This window comes from Lepisma saccharinum, chromosome 8 (genome assembly GCF_977018435.1).
Source record: "Lepisma saccharinum chromosome 8, izLepSacc3.1, whole genome shotgun sequence".
Lineage (NCBI taxonomy): Eukaryota > Metazoa > Arthropoda > Insecta > Zygentoma > Lepismatidae > Lepisma > Lepisma saccharinum.
In genome coordinates, this window is record NC_139236.1 from 88,640,854 (window position 1) to 88,662,086 (window position 21,233).

A 21,233-nucleotide genomic window follows, 5' to 3' on the forward strand; every position below is an offset into this window, starting at 1 on the left:
CAATTTATTTTCTCTTTTCTCTTAAATGCGGGAACAATTGTTTGGAGGAAAATGAACGCGCACATTAGAGAGACAATTTATATCATTTTTGCTGTTGGCCTGTTATGGGGCGTATGAATTGATTATGTATGTATGTATGAGTCTATGTATGTACGAGTCTATGTATGTATGCATTAATGCAATGAAATTAGTTTTCTCCCAACTGAACATTCATCAAGGCTTTTGCCCCCCCCCCTTAATCAGAGGGTCTAAGCACGCCTATGGGTGCAAGCTGTGAAAGTTCCAATAATTTCGGTGTTGACCTAGCATCGTGAGGAGAAGTGGGGAGCAATTTGAAAAGAAGAAGTAGTGGACAACGGCGGTGGGACACGATGCTCTGATCATGTGTCGCCCAATGAGAAACCGCTTGGCAGGCCTTGGCTCTCAAAGGGCCGAGTTTAGTTTTAGTTTTTCTGCTACTTTTGGCTAATCGCGACGATGAGGGAGTGATGAAGGGACTCCACCCATTCTAAGGCTGGGGATGCCTAGAACTATAGCAAAAAACACTCACTTAAAATTTAGTGATTCATATTGATTACATCTAACACGTCTGTGAATCCAGCGAAGAAAGAAAGAAAAAAGTGAGCGGGAATATGCAACCCCCACCCCCAGGAGGAATGGAGGGACTGGAAAGCATTAATATGCCTCTGAAATAGCTATTCATATACATATATGTCAGCATTTATTGACTCATAGGTAAAAGTGTAATATTTACGTAGGGGTGCCAAACACACCCAAGGCCTATGTCGCACTCCCCCCCAAAAGGTACGATATTACCCCGTCCCCTCCCCTCTTTATGCCGAATTATTTACTCAAATAATTTTGGTCAGACAAAATTTTCTGAACAATATAATACAGACATATTTAAGCGGTAAAACTATTAAAGCCGGGAATCCTGTGTAACTCGTTTATTCTCTAATTGTTTACATTCGTACTTACTTATTCTGCATTGTGAATAATATGTTTACTTTTGAGTACTTTAGGCTCACTTTCATGTTTGCTAATATAAAACGTACAAACTGCTCAGGCTCACTGCAAGTGTTGTTAGTATACTGAACCTTATTCTTAACAGTTTGTCTGCTTCACTAACCTTGTATTAATGCGAACAGCATCACCCTCCCCTCTTCTAAACCGATTTCTAAGGGCATAAGAGGTAGTGTTTCATTTCAACGCCATCTCCAAGATCATTCGCAGGTAGGTAGAAAAACTGTACAGAATAACCATAACTAAAATTCAATAACAAGTCGAACAAAGAAACGACTTCCCTTCATTTTTGTGTTAAAACATATAGAATTGGTATAAAATTGTGTCCCCCCTAAAAATTCCCATGACGCAGGCGCGTCATGAAACCCCACTGTGGGCATCCCTGCATTTATGTATAAAATACATAATTAAGGAGGAGGTAACCTGTGAAACTATAAAAATGATATTCATACAATAAATGTGATTTTTTTTCTAAAAATAAGCACATAAACATTGAAAATTTGATAATAATTAATTTATATAATCACAAATAAAAATCTAACATTGTCATAACATTGAGAGTACAAATATAGGTGTTTTTATGGACAATATAAATTAAACTAATATTTATGTGCAAGATTTATTGTTCCACTGTAATCTGCTTAATAATAAATGTTATTATTTTAATATATTATTATTATTACATCTTTATATCATTTGCATATGACCATTCTTTATCTAAATAGGTATCAGTGGCATATTCTGAAAATATGACCTGGTTTACTGTAACAATTTTTATTTATTATATCTATTTATTATATATTAATTAGACACAATAGAGATGAAACACCAATGCAGGCGCCAGGCATGCAAGTAAACAAAAACAGAAGTGTGAAAACTTCAAATTTTCTGGAAATTTCTATATGTATGAAAGTTGGTTTACTGGCAGTAAACAAATGGCATGTGGTGTAAGTTATGCCTAGAATATATTTAATTCATGATATGCAATATACAATTATAGTTACATTCACACTTAGTAGTAATGTACTGAACTATTTACATAAAGCGTCCCGTATAAAGTAAGTGAAACTTATTGTTTTATGGCATTCATCTCCTCTTGTCACTGTCAATTCAACATCATCAGGAGTATGTTCATGACAAGTCTCAATTGCATTTTGTGCATGTTCTTCGGAGGAATAGATGACATGTCCTCCGCCTACTTCATGATTTACCTGCAATAGATTAAAATGCAACCTATAAAAACTAGATTCAAATACTGAAATGAATTTACCATATTTGCCGGCGTATAAGATGCACTTTTCCCCTTCAAAATTAGTTCTGAAAAGCAGGGTGCATCTTATACGTCAATACTCAGTTTTTGATTATCTTCTTTTCTGAAAATTTTCTCTGTTCTAAGTTAGACAATTTCCTTGCGGTGTGTGGTGAAGAAGATTAAAATGTATTCTTTCCTAGTTAGATTAGGTAAGTTATTTTTTGAAAGTAGACCTACTTATTACTTTATATTTGAAATACTGTATATTAATTATAATATTAAGTGATAATGCCTTTTCCTCAAAAATGTGTCTTATATGCCGTCACATATGTTAATTTTATGAAAGGTAAGGTTACCCATGCACATGGGTAGGGACACATGCATGCAATATGACCCATCTTGGGCATATTTTTTGGCATAATGATCCCGTCACCTTTTCCCTAGGTAACCATTTATTTGAGGCTGGGTGAACCCTGGAGCTGCTTTATGCAGGGGGCATCCCCAGTGGCACAGTGGTAGCATCGTCGCCTTGTAATCAAGGGGTCCCGGGTTCGATACCCGTGGAGGCACATACTGGTTTGGATCCCACTTTAAACTGTAGGTCCAGTCCCGATTAGCCTTACTGTGCATAAAGTGGACTTAAAACACCAAATCAATCAATCAATCAATGCTTCATGCAGGGACAAGCTGGAAAAATTCCAGCCTTAGATCAACCACCCTGTGAATTGAACCTGGGTCTCCTGCATGACATAATCTTAATCATAATCTTTATTTATCCGTTGACCCATTTTTCCATGGGTATGGATATCTTCACATACATGTAAATATAGATAATATATAGTATAGGAGATATTACAGTATAAAAACATCAAAGGTGTTTACATAACGCACATATGTGATACACAAATTTACATAAATTGAACATTTACAATATTAAAAACGATGATAAACAGGTATATGCCATAATAAAAATATATATTGTATGCATGATTTTTTTTCTTAAGTTAGATACATAATTCCTTACATTTATGTGATAGTATTTATAAACACTAAGGTCTATGAGATTAGTAGATTTTCTTAAATACATAATTGACAGTTGTGCCCAATCTATTTTATAATTCATTTGTGTCATACAGCGCTCTTTCTGCGATCAGTTGTGTTAATTGCCCAGCAAGATTGTATTGAACCTGCTGCAAGTTTCAACACCTGCCTTGCAAGTTTCATGTTAACTTGCAGCAAGCCTTTGAGACTTTAACACTTGCCTTGCAAGTTTCATGTTAACTTGCAGCAAGCCTTGAGGCTTATAAAGCAAGTTAGCTTCAGGATACAGTTAGAACTTGCTGCAATTTCAAATGTTGGTAATTAGTACTTTTGCTTTCAATTTGCTGCAAAATTGCAGACTTGCTCTGAAATTTTCCTGCAAGTTCATGTAACTTGCATTGCAAATTTAATGTGGATTTGAGGTAAGTCTACCTTGCTATCTGGGGAGATATTGCTTGATTAACTGCATTTTTTCTTAAAAGGAGTGATATTTTTTAGCCAAGAAGGACGTTTGTTGTAAAATTTTATACCTGCAGAATGTGGTGATCTGTCTGTCAGAGTTAGTCTGTCTGAACATGAAAGTTTTTTTCTTTTTCTTGTGTTATGTCGATGGATGTGTACATTTCTAACTTGTGTCTCGTCATTTAGTATGAAAATAATAGATTTATAAACATACAGTCAGACACCCTACCAATTAGAACACTGTGGTTCCATAATTTTAGCAGTGCCAGTAGCATACGCAGGATTTTCTCAAAGGGGGGGGGGATTATTTCTAAAACTTTCTCCACATTCACATTGCCATTGTTTTATTATACTTTAATTAAATAATAATACTTATAATTAATTAGCTGAATTACTACTAATAATAATACTACTAATACCACTACTACTATTAAGTAGTAGAGATCTACATAAATATAGTATTTATGAAAGCAATAGATCGAAATTACTTTCTAGTCATTCGATTTTTATCAAATTCTGGGAGCATTTTCTTGTTTCTTTGTTACGAAATAATTGTCTGGTCAATGAGGTGAGATATTTTAAATCTGAAGAAAATCCATAAAAACAAGAAAATATATTAAAATAAATTGAAATGATCAAAGTATGGAAGTCATCCAAGGAACGTTGTGGTCTGGTCAGTAGTGCGTCTGACAACCACGTGGGAGATCCAGGTTCGATTCCCGAAATTGTTTGGAATTTTTCCGGCTTCTTCCCCGCATGTATTTCCCGATAATTCACATCTGGATTGTCTCGCTGTTCTTACCAACAAAACATTTTGCAATAGTTAAGCTTACTGTCGTTTGAATAATTGTCTAGTCAACAAGGTGAGACATTTTAAAGAGAGACATTCAAACGTGCTGCGGTAAACAATGGGAAGGCGGACTGGTGACTGTATTCTTGTCCGCCTAAACTTGGTCTATACATTAGCCGCTTACAACGAACTAAGAACTTTCTTTAGTTAAGTCTCATTATTCCCACAAAAAATACATGTTTATTGAACACTGGTGTACGTAGAGGGGTGGCTGATGATGTTACAGCCCCTACCAAAATTTTGAGAAAATCAGAATTTTCAAATAAATATCCGTTAAAAACTTTAAAATATCAAAATGTGTAAATGCAAAACCTCTTTTAGAGTCAGTCCCGATTACCATTTTTGTCTTTGAATACAATTTTAATCGACTGAAATGCTTCAAAAATACGAAATATTTTATTATGCATCCTGCCCTCCAAAACGAAGCCATGTGTTATGCACATTTACTATTCCACCCCCCGAAAAAATATCCTGTGTATGCCAGTGTATTGAACATTGTTGCAACTGAGATACAAAACAACTTTTTTCTCTTTTAAATCATAGTTGTCCTCATATTTTATTTTCAAGACTTCGTGTTTATTTCCAAGGCATCACTCTGAAAGACGCGTGTGTTTGGAATGCTGTTCTATTCTCCATGCTGCATGGAAATAATAATTCTATTATTATTATTATTATTATTATTATTATTATTAGTAGTAGTAGTAGTAGTAGTAACAGTATTGTCCCAGATCATTGACTGTGATAAATTGGCCATTTAATTTTTTTTCCACACAATTTTTCATAATATTTCACTAGCTCAAGGATGGGGGTTTAAACCCCGTAACCCCATCCTTGCGTATGCCACTGAGCAGTGCATACATAAAAATCATAACAAATAAATCACAAGTAGGATATAATTGTGTACAAGATCTATGCCATGTAGTACTATTAAAACATGACAGTGATATATATATGTATTGGGGGGAGATTGACATTAACGGTATAGTGCATGTCTGTGAGATCTGCTCCACTCCATGAGTTTTTAGAGGGGGAGGGTCAAAAGTATCTTGCTCCCTGTGAATTAATTTTATTTTCCAAAGGTACTGATCATATTTTGACTATTAGAAAGATGCTGAATTTCAAATTATGAGTAGAAAAAGCTATCGATATTTTATTATATCTATTTTCAATATGCTGGCAAGTAAGTTCTTTGCAATATAGCATTAAAAACAAACATATAGTATGAAAATTCATAAAAATGTCAGCATTTGATCAACATGTGCTGGTTATGTATACTATCCAAAGCTAAAATAAATCAAGTTCACATTAATAACCTTGCTCATCATTCATGGTACTTCAACAAAAATGTTGCACTATTATGTTCTAATAGATTTCAACTGCATATAGTAAAATGGAACTTATGATGAAAATTCTTACACATTCTACAGATACAGAGTATCGCCAAATGAAACATATAATTATCTAACACTGCATTTCTAAACAGGGTGTCACACACACACGCACACACACCAGAACATATAAGGGTAAACGTGTATATACATCAGAAATTTGATTGTGCCTGTCTTTATTATGATTAGAACCAGGACATGAAGGGGAGGAATTTTCCCCACCAACAGTTTTATCAATCTAATAAAACTTTTCCAGGGGGAAGGGGAGGAGGAGTTCCTTCATTATAAAATGAAAAATAAGCAATTAGCATTGACTCAGATACACACTACTACGCAATTGTGTGCCCAAGAAGATGTAGTGGGGATCATAATATCTCCCTGAGGCCTGCAATTATTAAGGGAAAGAATTGTCAAATGACAGAAAATATGCCAAAATAGAGGGGTGGCTAGTAAGAAGATATAACCCCAAACTTAAAAAAAAAAAAAAAAAATCTGGGCATGTCACTGCTACTAAAGATATTGTCAGTCTATTTCATTTACGGAGAGATATGGAGGGGGAGTAATATCTTGCATGTACGCACATGGTGACACACCACCAACTCACTTGCTGACTTTATTTGAACCTATGATAACATACCTGAATATGTTCAATTGTGCCACATCTCTCAAAAATGGCCCACAATTTGTCTTTGTGATCCTCAGACATTTTTACTCAGTTTGGCAGTAGATGTTTGACTTGCCTACAATGGAAAAATAAATATCATTTATTATTTCTACTTGCTTCAGCCTTAGTCTACAGAATACAGTAATCTCGAGATTATCCACAGAAAGGATGACGGTGTACAATCTAGCTTTGTCTCAAAACCCTGCACAATATCAAGTGGAGCTCCACAAGGATCTATTATTGGACCCTTACTCTTCTTAATATACATTAATGATTTGCCGATAGAGGACTGGAGGTGTAAAAACCTCTAGTCCAGCAGAAGTATAAAAGATGAAGTCCGGAAGGACATGTCTCTCAGTTAACTCAGTTATTCATTCGATACACTAGGTGCGGGATAGTGGAGGAGCGTTGGTCAGAGTCGAAGTACAGACTCTGACAAGTTATGGACACAACTTGCATATTCATCTAGGACAGGACTCTACAGGAACTTCGGGCAGGTATGATAAGTGTGGAGAGAGCATTCTCACTCAGTTATAACTCATCTTTTCCTTCATTGACTGGGGCGGGCCCTTTTACAGTAGATATGAACCGTAAACCTCTCGCATTATAATTTGCTACATCCCAGTGACTCTTGATCCCCAATCTTCATTTGAGTCACACTTCATTAAATTCAGCAAAAAACACTCTTTATGCAGATGATACAATAAGTGGCCATCACCGGTGGTAAGGAACAAACCCTTAACTCTAATATCAAACATGTAACAATCAAACTCAGCAAATGGTTTTCTGACAGTAATTTAGTACTCGTATTAAACAGCAGCGAAACTGTTGCTGTAAATTTCCATCACACAAGGAATAAAATGATAAATGAACCAAATGTTACATTAGGTAATATGACAGTAAATCATGTTAAAACAGTCAAATTCCTGGGAGTATGGATTCACGAAAGCTTAAACTGGGCCACACACACATAGATCACCATTCCGCAAAACTAGGCAAAATTATATTTGCCATTAGTACACTGAAATCAATATCAAATTTAGAAACATTGAAAATACTATATTTCACCATGTTTCAATCTTTATAAGTATATGGTATAACCCTCTGGGGAAATTCCACTAATAGTAATAAAATTTTTGTGCTACAAAAGAAAATTGTCATAATAATAGCAGGAGCTAAGAGAAATACACCCTGCAGAAGACTGTTTAAACACTTAGGCATATTACACTCACCATGCTTGTCTTAGACATACTACCCTTACCCCCCCCCCCTCCCTGGCCATCATGTTATTCAGAAAATAACTTTTTTCTACAATTTTATAATGGGAAATTTCTCATCCTTGTATCAATATCCAAATGTAACGAGGTAAAATATATGTATGATATTTTATATTCGCAAATATATTCTGATAGTATATTCCAACAATTCAACTTTGATTATTTCCTTCATGCAGTGCGATGAACATTGAACGGGAAGGAAATGGCACAATCATTTTCCGTCCTTTCAAATTTCATGTAATAAATTTGATAAATCTCAGTATGCTTTACTATTTCACACCTTTCGCAGAGGGAACCAACGAATAAGGCCAACAATAAAGTTTCACTGTTTTTCTACTCAGTCAATCAATCTGTAGAGATATTATTTCTTCTCAAAAATCAAAATGCCTAATATACTGCTTACCATCCTTCACAACTCCTGCCTGAAACAATTTTTCCAAATCAGGAACAGACCTTCCATTTCGGATTGTTTACACTTTTTTCGTAAATTCCGAAAATCCCTTCTCCAGTATGTCATCAATAACTCCCGGTCCCCTTTTTTTTTTATCACTTCACAGCACCGACAAACAAGAGAGATGGTTCACCTCTTATTTAAAAGACAGATGTCAGTATGTAGATATTAACAAAATCAAATCAGACCAACTGTTCCTCAATACAGGTGTACCGCAAGGCTCAATTCTAGGACCAGTTTTATTTTTACTCTACATAAATGATCTTCCAGAAACCTTATCAGAGTCTCAAACAATACTTTTTGCGGATGATACAAATATCATAGTAAAAAGCCTGAAATATGAGCAACTTCAAAAGAATTCCATTTCAACAACAACACAACTAAACACCTGGCTAAACAACAACAAGCTTTCCCTGAATGTTAATAAAACATTTCTAATAAATTTTAATCCAGCAAAACAAATCAAAAACTTAAATGTGATTATTAACAATGAAGTTGTCAAAGAATGCAATGCAATAAAATTCTTAGGAGTATGGATAGACACAAACCTGTCTTGGGACATGCATATTACTAATTTAACTCAAAAGTTAAGCAGGCTCTGCTACATGATGAGAATTTTGAGAAATGTTTTAACTTTGAATGATTTGAGGACAGTATATTTTGGACAGATTCAACCTGTACTCACATATGGTATCTCTTTCTGGGGCAGTTCACCCAAAATGCAGAAAATTTTTATTTGGCAAAAACGCATATTAAAAATTATGAAGAATATATCCCTCTCAAACCCAACAAAACAAATTTTCAATGAATTTCAAATATTACCTCTTCCATGTTTGTACATATTAGAAACGTTGTACTTTATTCATACAAATTCTAAAATCTTCTCAAAAAATCTGGACATACACAAGTACAGCACTCGTATGCATAACTCCCTCCACCTTTCTACTGTCCGCACATCCAAAACACATAGTGGTCTAGGATTTCAAGGTGTAAAACTCTATAACAAGCTGCCAGAGGAATTCAAGAATCATATTCCAACCAAATTTAAAATAACAGTAAAAAGCTTGCTTATGAAGTATTTGTTTTATAGCACAGAGGAGTACTTAGATCATATTTTTCATTAATAGACATAACCTTTGACTTTTCTTGTATTTTTATGTTCACTAATAGTCATAACCTTTGATTTTTCTTCTATTTTCTATGTTATTCCATACTCTCTTATACTTTTTAATATGCATAAGTATGTGTTAATTCCTTTGTACTCAAAATCATACATGTAATTTTATTTTATACTCTTTATACTTTTTAATATGCTTAAGTATGTGTTAATTCCTTTGTACTCAAAATTATACATGTAATTGACCTATCTCATATCATAGTGCTATTTGTACTCATATGATCAAGTGGATGGAAATAAATCTTATCTTATCTTATCTAATATGAACGAAACACTCGCTGCAAATTTCACACAACAGAAGAAAGCAAAAGTCAACCTCCCACGGTACGTTGTGTCCGGTCCGCTATGCCCGAAAACCACCCGTTCTTGTGGACAAATGAATCGGAGTTGCCAGTCGACAAAGTATTTTGTAGAAGGGAGATAATTAAGGACAAGTAGAAAATACGTCAGCATACATCCCAGAACACTTCAAAAGCTAAACTACCGTACATCACTTTGCAATGTCTGGCGGGAGGGAGGGGGCTCATTCGAATCCCATTGTAAGCATTGTGTTTTATTATGTTTTTCTTTTATCATTCATCCATATCGTCGGGTCAACAATCAACACCCATGCTATGGAACTCAAAGGAAATGTTGATCCCGAAAGGAGATATAAACAGATACTCTCATACTCTGAGAATTGTGCGAACTTGCAAATTGTTCACATATTTTCCCCTCGACACAGTGACAGTCCATTCTGGTCCTCACCTCCCTATATGAAAAAAAAAACAAAAAAACTTGCTAGTGTAACTTTAACCTCACATAAATATTTTATATGTGATAGTTTACGCGTATATTAAATATGATCTTCCACCACTACATATTCTTGCCCTCCTCTCTGATTCCTGTATCACTTTTTATAATGTATTTTTATTGCAACCCAACAGTGATCTATCTACGCGTGGCTGCTAAATGCTAGTAAGCTAAGCATTCCAGAAAAAAATATGTTGACTACTGTCAACACTGCATACGCTGTCAAAATCTTGGGTACCCTCGATGCTTAGAACCGGGAAAGAAGTGAGAGAGAGGTTAAGCGCGGGCAGACCCAAACACGTGGTCGGGGCTGATATGAGCCAATGGGGTTACCTTCTGAATTTCTAGGGTACCAAGCAGAAGAAACAGCATCTTTCTGCGGAAATCGGCAGGAACGCGGATCGGGTAGGTGCCGAAGTCACAATCGGGATCATTCGGGACTGCCTACAGGAAGGCAGCAGCGTGTTCGTGCGGGAATCGGAATTTCTTGCAGTGGAACTGCTTTCGGAGCGATAATTGTTGAATTTTCATGTTCGGGGAAGACGAAAAAATATTTATTTTTTCTTACTGTGTTGTGGGTATGCAGTGCGTACCTTGCGTATCCTGAATGCACTCCGCTGTGATTTTATCTATTACATGTATGTAAATTAATGTAAACGTACCTTGTAACTAACATTAGCAAGAACAAGGAGAACTCCAAGAATCCTTAATCAAATCAATTATAATGTAATCATTGTTTTTAAATGTTATGTATAATATCTTCATACTTGTACCTATTTGAAAATAATTATTAACTGTAATCTAATGTTCCGACATGTTTCATACCATGTGTGGAAAACAACCACTGTTCAATGGTCAACGGAATAAGTTATTCATATCATATATCATATCATATCCTTGAGTTATATGACTCTGGTGTAGCCTCTAATTGCATAAATAAAATAAAATATTTTAGACCATCCATGCTCATGAAGCATACTGTTTCATCATCCTTTCTTTCTTGATATTTTGAAGTAAACAATATTTTAATTTTGAACAACTTTAGACACAGATCAGATGTTGGGATTCAAAGCCATAAGAGAAAAAAATGTTTAAATATATCATACTCCAAATATTTTGTTACAATGTTATTTTTCAGAGAGGCAAGCAAGAGGTTGCAGCAATCCGGTGCCAGTTTTGTATTTGGGCCATTCCAAATGAAATCAACCAATGGAAACCCAGATAGCACGTAAGTTAAGTGCAAGTTTGCACTTGATTTGCATTTGTCTTGCGAGACTTGCTTGGCACTTCAAGTTGAATGCAAGTTCACTGTAAGTGTGCAGGAACCATGAGTTTGCATTTTAAGTGAATGCAAGTTTGCAGCAGGTGTATAAGTGACAATTTGCCTGATACTTGCGTATCACACTTGCAGCAAGCCTGTAGTTCAAGTCGTCATTAGAACGTATTGCATACTCCGAAGGGTGCAACATTTTTACATTTTAGCTATCATTGATGCTTCTTGGCTCAACGCAGAGGTATCTCTCAGCAAGGGGGCCGACAGAAGGGGACCAGGGGGGCACTTACCCCTTTGAGATATCTGGAAAAATTTCATGGAATTCGAATGGTTAAATTGAAGCGATATTTAATTAAAATAATTTTATTTTCTGTGATTTACAGGCTGTAAAGTTTCAGCAATTTGCTACCATGTCCTACAAAATCTGGGGAGACTGTTTTCAGCTGTTATTAGAATCATGTTCACTGCTGTAATGGCATTGGGAAGGGATTTTTTTTATATAATTCTGATTTCCGGTATTGAGAAAATCTCCATTTCCCCGACTAGGTCGTAAATTTTTCGAAATTTCCCAACACTGTGAAAATCTAGAATTGAACTTCCCCCCAAAGTGATTGATTTTGCACATCTGCAATAAAAATTGGCCATTTAAAGAAATTCCAGATCTTTTAAGTGCAGAAACTACGCAAGATTTGGTCACTGTTATATATGATAATTTGGAATTTCTCGACTGTTCGGAATCCCGAACACAGATTCTCGATCTCGCCCCCTCGTTTTGAGGGTGCTGTGATCAGCACCATGCTCCGACCGCCTTTACTCCCTCTCCCAGGGTTGCTCGTTTACCCCGTTACCCATTTATTGTTATTTAACATTTACTCGGCCAATGGGTCACATGTAACCCATAGAAAATATAGGCGTAGTTGGCCGATGGGTCACTGGTGCAGGAATCAAAACACAAAAGGCAATAAGAGGGGTTGGGTGGGCCGCGGCTCCAACTTTCAATGAAAAAATCATAAAAATAAGGGAGCTTGCCCCCTCTTCCCCGCTATTTTTGGAAGGGGACGCAAACTTTAGCCTTATTTTCAAAGAATCGTCCTTTCTCAACCGAAAGAAAGTCATTTCATGTTCCTGGGTGAATTACATTATAGAATATGTGTAAAGAGTTCCCATTTTTATGATTTTTTCATTGAAAGTTGGGGGCCGCGGCCCACTCAACCCCTCTTATTGGCTTTGGCGTTTTGATTTCCCCACGGTTGAATGCCCTGTTGTTCTAGCTATAAAGCAAAAGTTACCCGAAGTAGATTGGTCAAATAGTCTACGAGTTATAACATTTTTTGTCAAATAAGTGTACGAATTTAAAATTCGCGCCAAAAGGCCTCGGCGAAACCGAAAAAATGTTATAACTCGTAGATTATTTGACCAATCTACTTCGGGTAACTTTTGTTTTGCAGCTAAAACATCAGGGCATGCAACCGTGCAGGAATCAAAACGCCAAGGCCAATAAGAGGGGTTGGGTGGGCCGCGGCCCACAACTTCCAATGAAAAATTCATACAAATGGGGAGTTTGCCCCTCTTTCCCCGCTATTTTGGGAAGGAGAGGTAAACTTTAGCCTTATTTTCAAAGAATGGTCCTTTTTAAACCGAATGAAAGTCATTTCATGTTCCTGGGTGCATTACATTATCGAATATGTAAAAAAACTCCCCATTTTTATGTTTTTTTTCATTGAAAGTTGGGGGCCGCGGCCCACTTAACCCCTCCTATTGGCTTTGGCGTTGTGATTCCTGCACGACGGCACAGATAATTGGAGTACTATTTTTATATATACTATTCAGATTTTCGTTAAAAGAATATAGGTTAACCCATGATGAAATTAATATGTTAAAGAGAGGGCCTCCCCGATGGCGCAGTGGTTCGATACCCGGTGGAGGCACAAGTGGCTCGGATCCCACCTTAAACTGTAGGTCCAGTCCCGATTAGCCTTACTGTGCATAAAGTGGACTTAAAACACTAACTCAAAAATGTGCTAAAGATTTATTTGTCATGTAAAATTGGTCATTACTGAAACAAGAATGTATTTGTCATGTAGAATTGCTCATTAATGAAAGATGAATGCAAAAGTACGAACACGGTTTCTTTTGTTTTGTGATGGCGACATGATCACAATTACTTCAAACAAAAATCTTTCGTGTGGTTTATCAAGCCGATTAAACGAGAAAGAGAATAATTTTGTGACCACTAAGGTAAGTAAATAATTATACAATTCATAAGTAATAATTAAAACTGGTTTAAAACAATTCAGTAAAAACGGTGAGATACGAAACAATACCGTATATATTTTCACAATACTCTTAGCATTGTCTGGGAAAATGACAGAAATGATAATAAAAAATAATATTGCATTTATTTAGCGGGCGAGGTTCTTTTATGGCTTTTTTTGTTAAGTCAAGTAGTTAGATTAGATTGCTCTTAAAAAGAAAAGAAAAAAATGAGCTGGATTTGTATGCATGGCTTAGATCATGCAGTTAAAATCTGAGACTTTTTTAAATTTCAACGGTGTTCATGATATATAAAGTGATTTCATTCGAGATTAATGATGGTAAGAATTGGGTCTCACTGCAGAACATGTTCCTCTACGTAGACGAGCAAAATTTATATTCCCTGAAAGTACGTACATTTTGCTTCCATTTTCCGGTGTTATTTTTCCGATTAGTATTATATTTTTGTGCGAAAAAATGTTTTTCTTGCTACTAAAAGCAATGCATTTCTCGGCTCATTTCTCCATTCGTTCGTGTCCATATTGTTTACACATAGTTTCTTTCATTATTTGAGACGAGGAATGCCTTCAAGGTTAGGTTAGGCCTGTTAGTTAGGTTCCAATAGCATAAATACAATGAAAAATGTTTTTCATGCTACTAAAAGCTATGCATTTCTCCATTCATTCGAGTCCATATTGTTTACGCACAGTTTTTTTCATTATTTCGACGAGGAATGCCTACAACATTAGGTTAGGTTTTGTTAGCATAAATACAATGACAAATTATTATTTAGGCTAAGAGAATTAAACCTAGCTACCTAACAACGTAGGCATTTTTTTGCTTTCACTACATTTGTGCAGTGCAACGATTTCAAGAGCGCCCATCCTGAACTCTTATTTCTTGTTGTTGTTTTTTTTTCGAAAATTACACATTTCCGCACCTTGAAAGTTACTTTTCCTGATTAATAACTTCAAACCATTACCATAGAATTAGGAAATGCTTTCCTCCTAAGCAGCCCATATTCTGCAGTCTTACCTTTTTTTACACAATTGGATTCCTATTTATGTCTGGTAACACTTGCTTTGGAATATGAGTGATAACTTATTCCATGCTTTCTGAAGAACGATTTTTTGGTAAATGTATGTTACATCGGAGACACACTTCTTCATTTTTACAGAAGAAACCACTTACGTAAATGAGTTTCTGTAGCATTTTGAAATTTCTTGGGGCTAGAGTCTAGTTTATGTCCTTCTTGTCCACTTCTTCTTACCTGTTTACGTCTTTCTTTGCGCACTCCTTCTTGCCCGTTTACAAAACTGTGCTAGCAGACAGTCGGCACTCCAGCATCCGTAGAGTAAGTAAGTTTTTCTTTTTACACTTTCTGTCACTAACCATTCACGGGAACGAGGTATGCCTACGAGGTTAGGTTAGGCCTGTTAGGTTAGGTTCCATTAACACTCATTTCACCCCTAAATATGTGCTTCATCATCGAAAAATGTCCTCAGTACGTTCAATCACGCATATCCGGACAACATCGGTTTTTCTCGATTTTCTCCTCCAGGAAATTTTTCCTCGACTTGGGATTTACTTTGTTGAATTCCTTATAAAATAACCTTTCCAACGATATATGACATGTATTTCTTAGGAAAAGGACGTAAACTAGACTCTTACCGTTCTTGGAGGTATTTTCTCACCGTAGAATGCTGCACAACAAGAAATAAGCACTTTTGATATAATAAACTTGCATTTTGTGCAAAGCAACAACATTATGCCATTGTTTCCATTATGTACCTGCAGATGGCCGAGTGTCGGAAGTCATGCAGTCTTGCCAGTGTTTCCAAACGTGCCTTTTTTTTTTACGAGAATTTTTTTTAACTATGCTTACCTAACCCAACCTAACCTAACCTTGCTGGAAATGGTCCGTGGGGCTCTAACATTCACAAACCATCTCTAAATGCTTTCTTTGTTAGGCTAGGTGAGTCAGGTTTATGGCTTTTAGAATTAAAATGACATCACTAAATGCTTCCAATGCATGCTCATGTGACATTTGGTCTCAAGCACGAACCCCCTTTGAGCCTCACATGGAAATCAGCCACAAATGTGTCCAGTATTTTAAGGCACTTCTTAATACTTCTATAAAATTTGGGAACATCGTTAAACATTTGGTACCGTTACCAAATTACTTTACAAGTTCGTTGTGAGAAAAACTTAACTATTTCAGAATTCATTTTAACCCCCAAACTCCATTATTTCCATGCACCAGAAACTTCATTTTTTTTTTTGAAACCAATCAAATTTTATGCGAGAAATAAATTCAAATGTTATAGAAGGAGCTGGTGACCAAATGTCCACTCTCGAAAATTACGTCTCTTATTATTTTAATAGGTTCATTTTTATGCTTTACACAACATAAATTTAGTGACATGTCTGTTTTGTGTATATTTTGTCTTAACATTAAAGTTGTGTACAGAGGCCTAATTTTTATCTTGATAGATTTAATGCCACTATTGAAATGAGGAACGGACAAATATTGAGCTTCAAAAATAATTGTTTGATGTAAATCTCACTGCATCACTTCCATCGGGATTCTAAGTCTAGACTCTTTGATTACAAGATAATAGTCACAACCAAGTTTTTTCTAACTGTCACTGTTTGGTAATATAAGAGTAACTGTACCTTATTATATTTAATCTGTACTAACTAATTCTTGATTCTTTTGCAGGTGACAGATAGCTTTCCACTGGAAATGAAATTAGTCAACCTTTTTCCTGTGAGTATAATAGTTTTTGTCCTTTGCTTTAACCTTATATTTCTGGTGATACATGAAATATTTTGGCTTTCTAATATCTGTGCAACCATTTGCAATGACAGTAGCCTTCATGATCACAAGAATTATCCAGATTTACTGTGAAAACCATATTTTCAAAATTAACTCAAACTGATTCCATGTCATGCACTTTATTGTAACCATGCAAATGGAAAATGGTTAATATTGACAGTAAAAAAAATGTTTTTGATCTTTGTCAGTTTTTTGCAAAGCTGGTCTGTAAAGTCAGATTTTTTTTTGTGTTTTTCACTGCAATTTGTAATATGCGATATCGCCCGAACGGATTTCTTCAAATATACAGGAGAAACTACGTACTGAAATCAGTTTCTGTAGCATTGTCGAAGTTCTTCAAGGTATTTTCTTTCGCGGAAACTGAAAAGTTCACCATAGAATGCTGTAGAACAAGAAATAATCACTTTTTATGTAAAGAACTTGCATTTTCTGTAAAGCGACATTATGCTGTTGTTTCCATTATGTACCTGCAGATTGCGCAAGCGTCTCGCCAGTGTTTCCAAAGGTGCCTTTTTTTTACGAGAATTTTTTTTCTTTTTTTTAACTACGCTTACCTAACCTAACCTAGCTGGAAATGAATGGTCCGTGGGGCTATCGTGAATGGTTTTTGGGGCTATCCATCAATGGTTCGTGGGGCTCTCTGTCAATGGCCAGGAAAATGACATATTTTTGAGTATCATTGAAATAAAATTTTATTCATCCTAACCTATTTATGGTATATTGTATATACAGTCACGGACACTTCTGGGTTATAACAATTCCATTAACTTTCAATGGAATCGTTACAACCCACAAGTGTCCATGACTGTGCAAAGTAACCTTGTTATAGAGACATTTTAGGGCATTGACCTGTTGTAACTGCTAAAAAAATTGAATATGATAATTTGTGCAATGTTTTCTTTCTTCTTCTTTTTCATACCAAGTAACTTTTAAGTACTGTTGTGTCAGGGCTGAAGTGTACTGAAGGGTCCCTAAATAATTTAGGTTTCATTTTGTTCGTAAAGTATTGAGTATTTTTTTCAAGAAACACAAAATGTTATTGTTCCAGGTGCATGCAGGACACTAGCAGTAGTATTGCAAGGGATGAGAACGTGTGGAGAAACCAGGCCAAAACGCACCAAAATAGTGAGTAAGTAGATTTACATTTCTTTTCTGGTTTTATATTCAATAAATGTTAAATTTAAAAATCGGCTTGGCAAGCACTGGCCTTCCGAGCACTGGACACTAATTAGTGTAATTCAAATTGTTAAGTATTGTCTGAGTTCTTATCTTGGCAGGAACTGATAGAAGTTATGCAGAGAAACTGTTATCTTTTCATACATATACAGGAGTCCCAGGTTCGAATCCTGGCCTGGGCATGGATATTTGTGAATGTCCATTCATCAATTTCATCATTCATCTCCATGTAAATGTTCTGCACAAAATTCTACAAGACACCAATGAAGGTAGAGAACCTTATGGTTTTAAAAGCAATTTTAGATTTTAACACCCAAATAGCATTTTATATTTGATTTTGATAAAAACTATGTTTAGTTTTTTTTAAAAAAAAAATATTTATTATTAACCCACAAGTACTATGGATGTCAATAATCACACAACTAGTATGGAGGGGTCTGTCAGACTGCTGTTTTGATTTTGATCTGTAAATTACCTGTTTTACTATTCTCAATTTCTGACGTGTTTTACATTACTTTACATGGTTACAGAAGACTATTTTAAAGCAGCTTTCATTTATTATTTTATAGTTAAAGAAATATAAGTTAATTTATGCAATGAAGAAGAAAATGGGCCAAAAATTGTAACAGTTGTGTTGGGGAAGGGGAGGGGGAAATTCCAAATTCTTAAAATGTCTATATTTTATCTTGTCAGAAAAGCAGGAGTTCAAAGTTATATGTAATATTTTGCTGAAATTAAAAATTAGTAACGAGCCATTAGAAGGAGAACGTTAATTCATCAATTTCATCATTCATCTCCATGTAAATGTTCTGCACAAAATTCTACAAGACACCAATGAAGGTAGAGAACCTTATGGTTTTAAAAGCAATTTTAGATTTTAACACCCAAATAGCATTTTATATTTGATTTTGATAAAAACTATGTTTAGTTTTTTTTAAAAAAAAAATATTTATTATTAACCCACAAGTACTATGGATGTCAATAATCACACAACTAGTATGGAGGGGTCTGTCAGACTGCTGTTTTGATTTTGATCTGTAAATTACCTGTTTTACTATTCTCAATTTCTGACGTGTTTTACATTACTTTACATGGTTACAGAAGACTATTTTAAAGCAGCTTTCATTTATTATTTTATAGTTAAAGAAATATAAGTTAATTTATGCAATGAAGAAGAAAATGGGCCAAAAATTGTAACAGTTGTGTTGGGGAAGGGGAGGGGGAAATTCCAAATTCTTAAAATGTCTATATTTTATCTTGTCAGAAAAGCAGGAGTTCAAAGTTATATGTAATATTTTGCTGAAATTAAAAATTAGTAACGAGCCATTAGAAGGAGAACGTTAAAAAAAAAAAAAAACTACTATGGTATGGAACTGTCAGTTCACCCAAAATATAATTCAATAAGATTTCGACAGACAAAGGCAAGTGTTCATTTATAGTTGGAGGGGTGTGAGGAATAAGCTAAAAGAGAAATTCAGAGCACTGTGCGAGATGGTAGGTAAGGGTCTTTATTAACATGCTTTATTCCAACTGTGGTGCTCAGAAATGTTACTTTTATTTTAATTCGTGGATTCTAGCTACCAAAGAAATTATTCTGATAGAAAACAATTTTTGACAAAAATATGTTGTAGTTTACAAACAGAAGTAACAATTATATGCTCATGCTTGTATGTGTATGTATTGGGGTCTCTAGTATCCAAGTATATTGTTTCAATGATAATATTATCACTCTATGAAGCCAGTGAACCTGGGTTCTAATCTCAGCCGGGACATGGATGTTCGTTGTGAGTGTCTCTTAACCAATTTTATCATATCATCAACATTCTCATCTTCATGATTAGCCAAAACTGGCAGAAATGTGAAGTAAAAAAAAAGATAAACACCGCCTAGTAAAAAAATTAACACCGCCTAGTAAAAAAAAGGTTCAAGGTTTGATTCCTTAAGAGGATGCATGGTAGTTGAGATATAACTTTAAATTGAAGGTTTAGTATAATTTGCTCTATGTGTGTGTGTGTGTGTGTAAAATCAGCTTAAAAGAACAAAGAATATGTCGCATTTTATAATGCATTGAAAACTGTCGCATGTAATAAAAAAAATTAGGAATTCTTGCAATGTTGAAGTAATGAAATATTGATAATGTCACACCTCTGGAGTACACTGTAAATTCAGCCATACCCAGAAATGTACTTTTGTGTGTGTTTTTGTTAAAGAAAATAGTTTTGGAGTAATGAAACTTGAATTGATGCCACGAATCTTATTTTTTCCACCATTTTTTATTTCAGAGAAATGAAGCTGGAAGCCCACATAGACCCAACAGGAAGTGATGGAAGAGCCTGACTAAGGACCCCTTACAAGACTGAATGAATACATGATCTGTAAAAACATGAGAAATATAAATAATGAGTTGAAACTACACATGTGGTATTTTTCTTTTATGCCTACTTACAAGCTACAGGTGAAATTTATTAACTGCAATTTTATTATAAAATGAACGAATGCCACATCTATAACACTACATCCACTTTCACTTTGATCAAATTACAATAATCTGTTTACAACCGCAGGCTGCAAATGTAGTAAAGTCTTGTCCAATATAATTTTGGGGGAAGCGCATTGCTGGATTTGGGTGTAAACTCAAAATGAATATATTTAACTAGAAATTCACTTTCCCTTTGATGAGAGATTTATTCATACTTCTCAGACTAATTAGTCCATATCTTTTGTTTCTTTTTTAAAAAAAAAATAGTTCAAGTATTTTCCATGTGTTTAGCTATTTTATTTTCTGCAGCAAATTTATGTATTTTTATTGGAGACTATTAATTAGTTTGATGTGTGCATAAGAATTACAAAATAGTTCGTATATGCTTCATGTACATTTAATGGCATTGAATTTAGTTTTAGACAATTTTTTTTTTTTGTCTTTTTTGCATTTTTCTTCATGTTACTCATTTTATCAATTAGTAGTTAGTGTCAATTTTACATATCATTCGTCCTTAGATTTGGAAATATTGGTTAAAAATGTGACTACTTGGTTCTGTGGTGGGAATATTTACCCTACTGCATGTAGTGGGTCTGAATTAGATGAAGGGCTAGTACGAAAAAATGGTGTAGTAGAGAAAATTATATCAATAGTTACACACACTCGTTAGAACCACATTTTCTAATAAGTATGTGTAACTATTGGTTTAATTTTCTCTGATACACCGTTTTTCCCTACTATTTCTTTATCTTATTCAGACCCACCACCTGCTGGTGTTAGTTGCCCAGCAAGATTGTGGTCAACTTGCTGCAAGTTTGAACACCTGCCTTGCAAGT

The 21,233-nt window shown here is 35.1% G+C and overlaps 1 long non-coding RNA gene across 1 annotated transcript; it reads left to right on the top strand.

The window, feature by feature from the left end:
• The first annotated feature begins 13,783 nt into the window (after nucleotides 1–13,783).
• LOC145991630 (uncharacterized) lies at nucleotides 13,784–20,473 on the top strand. Its single transcript, XR_014442083.1, has 4 exons — nucleotides 13,784–13,888; nucleotides 16,626–16,673; nucleotides 17,791–17,871; nucleotides 20,201–20,473. It is a non-coding gene; the product is annotated as an uncharacterized LOC145991630 (long non-coding RNA).
• The last annotated feature ends 760 nt before the right edge of the window (nucleotides 20,474–21,233 follow it).